Raw genomic sequence first — 12,137 nt, forward strand, 5'->3', positions numbered from 1 at the left:
GTACTTTCTTTAAGATATTCCCTCACAGCATCAATCTGTTATTATTTAGTATTTTTCTTACCATCAACAAAAAGACCAAAGCAGTAATATGTTAGTCCATCTCGCGATACTTTGTCTTCCCTACCCGGTCTGTAGCTGTCAAGCTCATTGGTTCCTGCTGAAGACATGAATCTTTAGAAACAGCTCACAAATATATAAGCTATACTTATAAAACATTAATTTCCTAAAACAGCTGGTCACTTTATTTATCAAACATTACTCAAACAAAAAGTAAAAGGCATTTATTAGGGGCTAGTTTCCACATTTGGTGCAGTAATGAGCATTTCTGGCAGCAGGACAGTGTATGTAGATTTGAGTCAAAATAAACTGCACTGTGTGTGTGTGCTCACAGTTATGAAAGAACATATCACCCAGTGCAATATTGTGGCTCAGTGATGTGATTTTAATAGTTTTAGGACAGTCTTTCATGGGATTAATTTGACTAATGTGAGAATTTATTTGAGAATACATTTTATTTTATGTAATTCTGCGCACATAATTATGTGGTTTACACAGCAGACCTCACCCGAAATAAGGAATAATTAAAGCCGCAACCAGCGTTGGGCGGGCCCTCGCATGTGTAGCGTGTTGAGGTGTGAGGAGGCCACGTTGCAGATCCTGGAGCTCTGCCAGTGTGGCTGTGAATTTCCGCGCTTCAGACGCTGAACAAACGTGTTAATCATCACTTCCTGTGTCCCCTTTACATAGCACTTTGCACTACGACTATAAATGAACATGTAGATGTGTTTGGGGCAGGAATGTTATCAAGCATGTAAAGTTTGGTGCAGATGTGAGCATGTGTACTGAAGTTGAAACAATTTCCTCTTTCATGGCGAATCATTGATTTGGGACGCCATGTCATGGGCACGCAATTTCAGGAAAAGTCAACGTTTGTAGACAGGGAAAATCTGACGTTGGTCGGACTAATTCTCTAGGAGGAGTTTGTTAAAGTACGGAGTGTGTAAAAATTCCAAAAATAACCATAAAATTCAAAATGGCCGACTTCCTCTTGTGTTTAGGGCATCGCTCCAAGAGGCTTTTTTGTACATCTGGACATGATACATGTTCCACAAAAATTTCATACATGTAGGTAAAACGTGCCGTGGAGGCTGCTTCGTTGAAGGTCACTTCCTGTTGCCAGTAGGTGGCGCTATGACTATGGGTGAATGTTGTCTTGTACATGTGTTCAGGGCAGGACTCTTTTCAAACATGTAAAATCAGGTACAGACGTGAGCATGTACAGTCAAGTTACAACAACTTCCTGTGTCATGGTGAAGAGTTGAACTTTGCCACCACGCCACTGTCACACTGTCAACTGCAAAGTCACGAGTTTTACAACATGGCTTCATCAATGCGTTATGGGTTTTCTGGGACAGTTTTGAAGTTGATTCGTCCAACCTGCTAGGAGTAGTACATTACAGCGTAAAAAGTGTCATTTCCTGTTGCCAGCTGGTGGTGCTATGACTGAGTGAATGTTGGCATGTGGATGTGTTCATAGCAGGACTTTTGTTATACTTAACAAATTTGGTGCAGATGTGAGCATGTGTACCGAAGTTATAACATCTTCCTGTTTCATGGCTAAATACCAATTTTTGATGACACGCCACGGGCAAACTGTTCAACTTGTAATAACGGTTTGAATAACTTTTAATCGACAATGGGTTTAGAGTGCACAGCGAAAATTTGAAGTTGATCGGACTAAATCCCTAGGAGGAGTTTGTTAAAGTACAAAGTGTGTAAATCGCCAAAAATGACCATTAAATCCAAAATGGCTGACTTCCTGTTGCGTGTCAGGCATCGCTCCAAGAGGCTTTTTTGCACGTCTGGACATGATACATGTGTCACAGAAATTTCGTACACGTAGGTGAAACTTTGTTTGGGGGCTGCTCTGTAAGGGGCACTAGCGAGCCATTTTGCCACGCCCATGCGTGTCCCAGAGCTGTTACTGCACCAGTACACCACCTACAACAGCTAAAATATTGATTGTATAGCAAATCCTGCTAATAAAAACACTTTCCTAATTAATCTAGGTCACTCTACATGGACAGCAAACTAACACTTACAACCTAATTCCATATTAAAAATGACATGTTCGCAAAAAATGTATATAAAATGTCGCACCATTAATCAAACGTTTCTAACCATCAGCTATGTTGTCCGCCATGTTTCTACGTGTATGACGCCAACTCGGCAAGTCGTGTAGCAAGATTTTGTTTTCCGACTTCATAGGTCATTCAGGTGAATTTTCCTAGTCGAGAAATAATTTTTGACACCACATGAATGCACATGAATGCACAGATCCAATTTGGTCCCATTAGTCATGGCGTTCAAATCATATTCATCAATGACAATTAGGGCTGGACAATAAAAACAATAATTATTGCAATATAATTTTTTTCAATAACAATATAACAAATGTTCAATATTCAATAAATGTACACAAATTAGGACTTAATTATTTATTAAGATGTTTATTATGTTGAGGAAAACTGGCTGAAATAAGCTTTTACTTGATTTTACTCGTGTTACTCGACAAAGATTTTATCATAATTGTTTTGAATGTTCTACCTCAGATTTGTGAAGTGATTCACTGTTTGGCATCAAGTGTTGACCGTAAAGAAGAGTTTAAACCACAATTAACCATCGGATTTCTTTAACTTTCACTCAGGAGCAAAAATGAGTCTTTAAATTCGAAATAAATAACGATTTGATACTTATTGTGATAATTATCGATATCAAAAGATATGAAACTTTTTATCCTGATAACATTTTTGTACCAGTCCTAATGCTTTCTCATCTAAGAGGGAAATAGAGAATTAAACTTCATTTGGATCTGTTTGTGTGTGTGTTCATTGAGGGGCTTTGTGGCCTGTGTGTCTGTGTGTTGCGGTAAGATTCGGGACGGATTGTAAAGGTTAAACAGAAACAATAAACGAAAAAAAGTCAATTCTGTCTGGTGAGAACATACATCTGTTCCTTGATGAGTGTTGTTTGAGTTCAGACTGAGGTTTAAAGGACACACAGTACTAACACAGTAGTACTATTTTTCCTGCTAGACCTATTTTAAGATAAACACAGGACCATGTGTCGATAGTAAAGCCTCTCTGTGCTTCCCTTTAACTTTGCGGTATAGAATGTCTGAAGTCCTTTTGTCAGTCACAACCCGAGGCCACAACATAATGCCCCAGAGGTCAATAATTGACAGGAATCATTATGGAAAGTTTAATGTCCTCTCTCAACAGCACTGGTTAATGTGTCAGGGTTGTGAAAAGAATCTGTGGTTGCATTTAACTTGTTCAACCCGGCTCCCAGCTGCTTGAACTTTACAAGTGAAGTGAGCAAAAAAACAAACAAGCAGTTTCTGTGAACAATGAAATGTACAAAGGAGAATCTCCGAAAGAACAATGATTATAATTGAGGGTTAAAGTCCACCTGTCAACCTGCAGCTTTCTGTATGTTCAAAGTACAGCAAAGGTGACAGATATCTAGTGTTTTTGTAAACTTATCTCATACTGGTGTTGATGGACCGCAGTGGAAAAGATCACTGACTGGCCACTGTCCGAACATGAATGCAAGTGATAAGTGACTTTAGACAGCAGCAGCTTAAACAACCAAATACGTATGACCCAACAAACCCAATCAGAATTGAAGAGCACAGTGTGGAGTTTGTTTTGAAACATATAGTACCGTTTTGAACGCCTTGTCAAAGTGTTGGTCAAGGTCAACCTTGGATCTGATGACAATACTGAAGGAAAAATCAGCATCACCAAAACCATTAGAAATCATCCTGTGTGCTGCCAAACCAACTGACCATGATTCTTTCAGCAAAGTGCAAAAGTATGACAATCATATAAATCCCAGAGGTGGACATTAACTAATTACATTTACTCAAGCGCTGTTTTTAAGTACAAATAAAAGGTATTTGTACTTTACTTAAGTATTATTTTAATGCCTTCTACTAGGGAGATATTGTACTTTTTACTTCACTACATTTATCTGACAGCTTCAGTTATTAGTTACTCTACAAATTAAGATATATTAAGAAGGATTTTTATACACAATTTAAAAAAACCTAAAGTAGTACAGCTAAAAGGATTAGTTAATTGACAGAAATTTAATTGGCAACTATTCTGTTTTTCACGTCAACAACCCCTGACAAGCATAACCATACTACCAGTACTTATTACTTTTGATACTTATGTGTTTTTGAAAGCATGTACTTTTATACTTTGACTCAAGTAGAAATTTAAATTTAAGACATCTACTTTTAGTGGAGTAATATTTAGCAAGGGTTTTGTACTTTTATTCAAGTACAGGATTTGTGTACTTAATCCACCACTGATAAATTTGATGTATTAGGATGAGTCTGGTGATATTCTATGCTTTATTATAGTTTATTTTGACTCAGTCCCACATACGCTGTCCTGCTTTGGGAAACTCACTATAGCACCACATTTCCTCCTGTTTGGGTAATGTTTGTTTAAAAGTACAGCTGTTGTAGGAAATGACTGTTTTATCAATATATATCTGTGAGCTGTTTAAAGATTTATATCTTAAGTAGGAACCAATGTGCTTGAGTAGGGAAGTCAGAAAGTATCAAATAATAGAATAATACCTGACCTTTAAACCAAATATCTTTGTGTCTTCCTTCTCTGTCTAAACAACGTTGAGAGTATGGTGTTTCTATTCAGTGATGCAGCTGAATAAAACCTTTAACATGACTCTACTGAATAGAAAAATGTGTACATTTTGCACTTTTAGCATAGAAATATAATACACCATACACAGAACTTAATCTTTATGTGATCTCTTTCTGTGTTAGTGATTTGCTTTTGCATTTGTGTCGCTCTGTTACCAAATCCCCTAAAGGCAGGACATGATGTCACGACAGAGGGAAGGTGGGAACTAGATAGGGCTACTTGCATTTCATCGGCTCCTTCGCTGTCATCAATATGCACATTTGGAAATAAATGGGATATAGAGGAATAATAACTCTGAATCTAGAAGTGAGTTTTCCTGGATGAGAAGCATTCAAATAAACCACACAACAACATGTCTGAAGCAAAGATTGTTGTCTTATAAGGTACATGTTTAGCTGGTAGTCTTCTATCTGCCGATGGCCTCCGCATGTGCCAGTACAACCCTGAGGTTACAGAGTGTATATGGCCAGCTGCCGGTGTCGACTCTCACTATTAAACTTTCATTGTTTTCCTCTCTTGTCTGAGCTGTCACCATGCTCCAAACCTGTTCGATGCAGATCACACATCCTGACTGGCCACACTCCTGATGCTGTGGTGAAATATATGCTCTTGCGAAACTTTGCACTGGTTACAAATTAATCCACATCTCACTCATATTTTGCTGCTGCTTACCGCAGTACAAAGTTTAGTACTCATTCCTTCCAATAATTTTTGTGATGGTTAATATTTGAGCCAGATAGATAACCCGATCTACAGAATTAGACTCCGGCTCCTTGAATTGGGAGCAATTTAGCGCTACTTGGTCACACTATAAAGGTAATGAAACTTCTTGCGAGGTAAAGGCCCAGGGCTCAATCTCAGTTCAGAACTGTTTCAAAGAGGAAACTCCTCTTTAAAGGGAACTAACAGCAGCATCTCAAAACCTTGTTGTCAGGTTTGAGCTCTCAGGCTCCCCCTTCACCTGATCCTTTTCTCTCTAAGCACATTTTGTGAAATCTTTTGGAAAATTAGTTGAAAGTGTAACCTGACTTGAACTACGGTGCGTGCATGAAGTACATTCGGATGAAATTTGCCAAAATCCAGACCTTTCCAGGTTTTTTTCTTCTAAATAAAATGTTAATGGCGGAGTTTTCAAAGGTTATCATATATTTAGCTTAGTCTCAGAGAGCTTACTGAACAGAATGATGAAAATAAATACCTCCCAAAAGGTCTGATGATGTTTTAAAAACTTGCTCAACCAATCAGAAGAAATGTCCATTAATGATAAAGGCGGTATTGCTAACATTGTTTTAAGGAATACTAGCTGTTGTCAATATGGTAAATCTAATGTAATTCCATTGGTTTATTGTATTGCATGTATCACTATGATCGTTTGGGCATTTTATAGACGATACAGATGATATCGTATGATACAGTAACTAACCAGGTAGAACCATGGTGACACAGCTCTCACTTTAATTTCATTTTTTATTTTGTTTTCAGTTGTTTTTATTAAAAATATTGTATTTCTTGGGTTTTACACAGGTATTTTTTCACTTTAATGGAGACTAATCTATGTATTTAAAGTGCACTTTTGCTCTATTGGAGAAAGCTCAAAATAAAAAACAGTGTGGTCAGTTTTCTGTTATTACTGCCTAAAGGAAGCTCTAAGAAATGATTATTTGCCCATTGCTTTTTACTGGCTGGGACCATGGTTGGGTTGTGGAGTCCTAACCTTGACTCCATGACATTGCTTGGAGCGTTTCCTCTCCATCTCATACAGGTAAAGCAGAGTGATCCCAGTCCTCCCCTGTAGCAGACCCGCAGTGACCTTATATTAACACCAGCTGAAAGACAGAACTGAGTATTTGGCTGAACTAAAGAGACAAAGGAAACACTGTGAGTCTTAGCTGAAGCCATGATGACCTTGAAGCACAAGGTGAAAGTAGCACAACACGCCCTGTCACAGCCGATCTGGCCTGATCTTATAAAACACGCAACCATTAACAGACTCTCTGATGGATTGATAAGGGAATGTTATGCTGTAAATCAGACAGCTGTCAGTCCGGCCCACTCACAGTCCTCCAGTAGGCTATTCATTCACATACAATCCTGTACTCATCCTCATACAATCCTGTAAAACATGTTGAAATGCTTTTACAACCAAAGTCGTCATGATGTCATCCAAAATTATTCGTCTCCCCACCCCCAACCTCTCAGACCTCGACAGCAAAGCCATTACATGCAGAGCACACTCAATAGCACATTATCCCAGGCAACCGCCCAACCCATTCTTCCCACTGCTCAACCGGCATGCTTTGGCAGGAGTTTTGTCCTAAACACACCCATAAAAGTGATATGTGTGGGTGCTATGTGTGTAAGGATGCATATATCTATCTATCTATACAACTCTGACTTCACCTACAACTCGGAGTACCACCTGCAGAAGTTCTCTGATGACTCAGGATGGGGAGGACGGAGCTATCTATCTATCTGTTTAACCAACAGAAGAGTTGTAGATGAATCGGAGTAGCAGCGTGGACGTCATCAGCTTTTATTGTGACGACAACAAACTCATCGTTACGGATCACCAGTCAGTGCACACAGTGTCAACAAAGTGTGTTTTTAGAGGAGGACAATCTCCCTCTGGCCTGCCCTTCACCTGTCTACACTCACCTGTCTCCTGTTGAAAATGGCCGCATGTGGTTGAATCAGTCATGTGCTAAAGGGAATCCAGTAATTTAATGTGGTACTTCACTGCTAAAAAGTTTGGGGACTCACAAGAGAGAGATTGTACAAGGAATGGTCCCAATCATAGCAGCAGAGGCCGAGGTATTCAGGTTTTGGTGCCAAGTTCCAAAGAGACAGGAGCCTACATTTCCCATAATGCACCTGGACATATTCAAATAAACACGTAGATCATTTCTGTTTGCAAAGAACCAAATGCGTTGTTGTTTTTCAACCTGAATTTGATCAATTTATTGTTTATCAGACCACAAAAAAGACAAGAATTAGGTTGGAAAAACAGTAGACGCCGTTGGAGTGCCTCACTGATTACAGAATAAAAACTGAATCATATGGAGATTCATGGAGAAAATATGTTCTTGTTCTTGTCACCTGGCTAATCTGACTTAACCAGTGATGATTTATAGTTTCCTGATAGACAGATAGCTTTACTTGTATATCTGATTGAGCTAGTTAGCTCAATCAGCCATGTAGCTAGCGGTCCTAGTAGCTTTAAAGCGTAAATAAAGCTTTATTTAGTATAACTGTAAACCTGGTGGTCCAAGCTCCTGTGCCAGCGGTGTAAATACTAGCTCCCAGTGCGGGCACGAATTTGCAAAGCCTACTATCGCGAAGCCAATGCTATGTCACGTTCTTCAGCGTCTGGTACCAACGCACATATAGCAGCCTTTAGCATCATTGTTCGACACTTAAAGTAGCATAAGCATAGCAGAAAAGTCAGAGTAACAAGGGGGTTGGGGTGGATAGGGGACAGGTGGGTCAGAAACCGGACTTTCACCCAGGAGACCAGTGTTTGTTTCCCATATGAGACAAAAAAGTCAACATTGATTCTTTTTAGTTATGTTAAGTAAGTTAGGCTCCATTGGTAACGTTACTTAACATCGTTATTTTAACCCAAATCCTACATCTAACCAAGCAGTTTTGTCGTCTCAACAAATTGCGACGTTTCACAATTTTAACCACACGGCTGTTATTTCAGCGAGGGAAACGTGAGAAGCGTCATCGTCAGGCTAAGCCAATCAGAGGCAAAGTAAGGTTGGTCATGCCTTCGTCATGGTAGGATTAAGTGTAGATTTTAAATTTGGAATGACTGAAGGATTTGGACAAAAAAATACAAATGTGTATGTAAAGTAAGCAGATCCTACACAGTCACATCGCTTCTTATTTTCCTTGTAACAAAGCAGTATTATGAAAAACCTATACTGTAAATTATTTTTACATTTCATTGTACAGAATAAGAAATCAATAACTAAAGCCCCTTGGAGGGCCACGAATCCTGACAAGATCTGACATCAACGAGCTGACATATCAGCACATATCTGTGGATATTTTGATTATTTCATTCATAATTTGGTGTGTGACATGTTGCTTTCATGTGTTCACAGACCTTCTTCTTCAGGGCCAAACTCACATGAAACATACAACAGTCTTTTAGTGTTTCATGTGTGCAGAGAGGGAAGACAAATGTTCCCAGCATGCTCTGACTAATCTGCTGTGACTAAATGTTTGTGGTGAGCCTTTGAAACCATACTCATAATATTTCCCCATCACACTACATTAAACCTTCAGTTTTTATCTTCAGCAAGGCCATGTGGTCCTTGCACGTCATCTAAACAGACCACAGAGAGTGAGACAATAGGTATGTTTCCCAAGCATCTCACAATGTAATCCTCTGAAAAAGTGCGTCTCAAAATCATCAGGAAATAAATACAACAAGCATGACAAAAATATAAAATATGCCCACTATCCTGTGTGTATATTTCAATCAGGGGTTTATTTGAGAAGCAGCTTTCAGGGATCATGCGTTCTAAATGGCAAAGTTAATCAGACCAATTCAATAGTGTTATATTATTTTGAGGGTGTTGCAAAAAAATTTCTCAGTCAAGGAGTGCATACAAATAAAATAGTAATAATGGTGGTAAGGATTTTACTTTTTAAAACTTTGAAAAGAAGTTCAGTCCACTTCCCCACCCAAATAATTTTCATACAGTCCCTGACTCTCGTTAACTTTTTATCCAACTTTTATGTTGGATTAAAAGTTGAATTATTCTTTTACTAAACCTGACACCCTCAACATTATCCACGCTGCACTGATATCTTTACCTAAATCCATTATATCTCTATTTTTATGTTTAAGGGGTTTTAATGCATTATGTAAAGTACATTACATTTACTCATTTGGCAGAAGCTTTTATCCAAAGCGACTTCCATTTGAGGAACAACATACAAGCATCAACAAACTATCAATACAGCAAGATATCTACAAGTGACAATGCATACTAGTAAGAGCAGCAATGGGGTAAATGCCTTGGGAAAGAGTGCAATCAGTAAAAGAGGTTGTAAGGGGATGAAGAAGAAGAAGAAGAGCGCAGGAAGTGCATGTTAGAGGTTAGGGGTGAGGTGTGTTACAAGAGAAAGAGAAAGTGTTCTCAGAAAAGTGTGACCATTCGTGTACTAAAGTGAAAAATATATTGGTGTCATTATAAGGGTAGGAAAACCAGTTTAACTATAAGCATTTCATAATCACAAATGCACATCATTGGCATTGCTTGAGCCGCACAAGAGAATGTCTTTATTTGCACATGCTTACATATCCATTAATCACATGTCATGCCGTCAGTGTAAGAGCACACATTAACAATAACTTATTATTAAGTAATAAGTTATTGTTTGCATTGTCAACAGTGACAAAGGTTATTTCCCATCTGTAGCAACATACAGCCATGATCTCGGCCTCCAAACAGCATGACTGGGACTAGGACTGGCCAGTACAATATGCTGCCCAACAGACTTAACATCAAGATCTGAAGAGGTCAATTGATCTGAACATAAATTAATTTCTGCACAATAAAAATAACCCAGTCGTCTGCCATTGCAAGATTGCTAGGTTACTGGTATAAAAAGGTCCAGATAAGCCCCTTTCTATTCAGCACTTGGGCATAAATGTAACTCCCCTCAAAATCACAAAGGGTTATGAACAAGACACATCATGTTAGTCAGTGAGCATTAGAAGCGTTGGGTCAGGCTGTTTCGCCCTCCTTCTAGTATTTATGCTAACCAGGTCCTGACCTCAACTCTGTCCTAAAAGGCTAAGACAATATTTTTCATCTTGCCAACAAATACCAAAGACCAAACCAACAAAGTGTTAATCTGTGTCTCAGTAGTGTTTCTGACTTCCCTACCCTGTCTCCGGCTCTCAGCCACAAGCTCAATGATTCCCACTGAAGCTCTTTAAAAACAGCTCACAAATATATGTAGTTTTAATTGTTTTTAGATTCAGTAATTTCCTTACAGCTGCTGGAGTTGCTATCAAATGTTTCTCAAACAGGAGGAAGTGGTTTATCTGTTGGGGACTATATTCAGTCGTGGATTAATCCACATTTGGTGCTGTTGTGAGTATCTATGGCAGCAGGATGGTGAATGTGGGGATGAGACAAAATAAACTACATTGTGTTTTTAATAGTTCCTGGACAGAAAAGGAGCTCTATGGCACAGAGGAATACAATATATCAGGCTTTTGATACACTTACACAACACTTACACAATAGGATCCTTTCTTTTGAGGCCCAAGGTTTTGGAGTGGAGTGTTGACATACAGTTGGCATTGAAATGTAAGTCAGGTAGAGTGATACACACAGAGATGTAGCATGGGCGTATCTTGAGTTACTAGAATGCCTGACTAAATGAAGGCCAATCACATCAGGTATGACATTTCAATACATTCTGTAACAAAGTACTACTCATGTACTCCTGTACCATTTGTGTAATTAATCTGGTGACCGCTTAAAGTCTGTGTGTAATGTGTGATATAAACATTCCCACTGACTCTGAAGGTGAGTGAATTTGTTCAGGTTTCACTCATGAACATACCTGTCCTGGAGAGGAGTCACCTTGTCCCTGCAGAACATTGCAGCGCTTCCTGTTTTCCTCTTCCTGCCTCTCTGTCCAGCCCCCTTCCTTACTACTACTTCCTCTTTGTATCTGCATGACTGTATCCACACTACTACACCTGCACAGTCTGCTGACTGGCAGAACATATCCGGCTCTGCTCCTTTCACGTGGGATTGAGGCCACACTGACCTCTGGAGGTTTGACATAGAAACAGGGGACATCAGTCATGTTCCCACAACTTCTTCGCTACTGTATATTGCAGTTTTCCTCTCCAAGGCCGTCCCACAAGAGGAGCTGCAGTAATCTCCGCCCCCTGTAGATCACCTGAGCGGTGAACCAGGAAATGAGGACTGCGGCAAGTATAGTGTCCTTGGGATACTCACCTTCAATTTTAGACAGTCTCAACCATGCATGCATTCTTTGCATACCTTAAACTGTTATAATAAGAATCAGTTCATTGGACAGAAGAAACAAGTAAAATTATTTGTTTTTTGTCCATCACTCCACAGCTTCTCATCATACTGAGACATATCAGCTCAGGCAGAAAGTCTGAGGACATGCTGCTCCGTCATTGTAATCACTAGAGTAAAGATCCTGCAGCCACACACACAAACACACACACTGGTCTTTTCACCAGCATTGAAAATGTTATTACTAGTAACAAAACATTTCCACATACAAGATGGAATATACACACACACACAGAAAAACAGAGAGAGAGAGAGAGCGTATCAGATTGCAGTGGGTGCTCCAGACGGAGGCTGTGTCCTCCACATGTCACCG

This window comes from Micropterus salmoides, unplaced genomic scaffold, assembly GCF_014851395.1.
Source record: "Micropterus salmoides isolate LMB-PRFRI ecotype aquatic unplaced genomic scaffold, ASM1485139v1 Ms_hic_scaffold_1, whole genome shotgun sequence".
In the NCBI taxonomy this organism is placed as follows: Eukaryota; Metazoa; Chordata; class Actinopteri; order Centrarchiformes; family Centrarchidae; genus Micropterus; species Micropterus salmoides.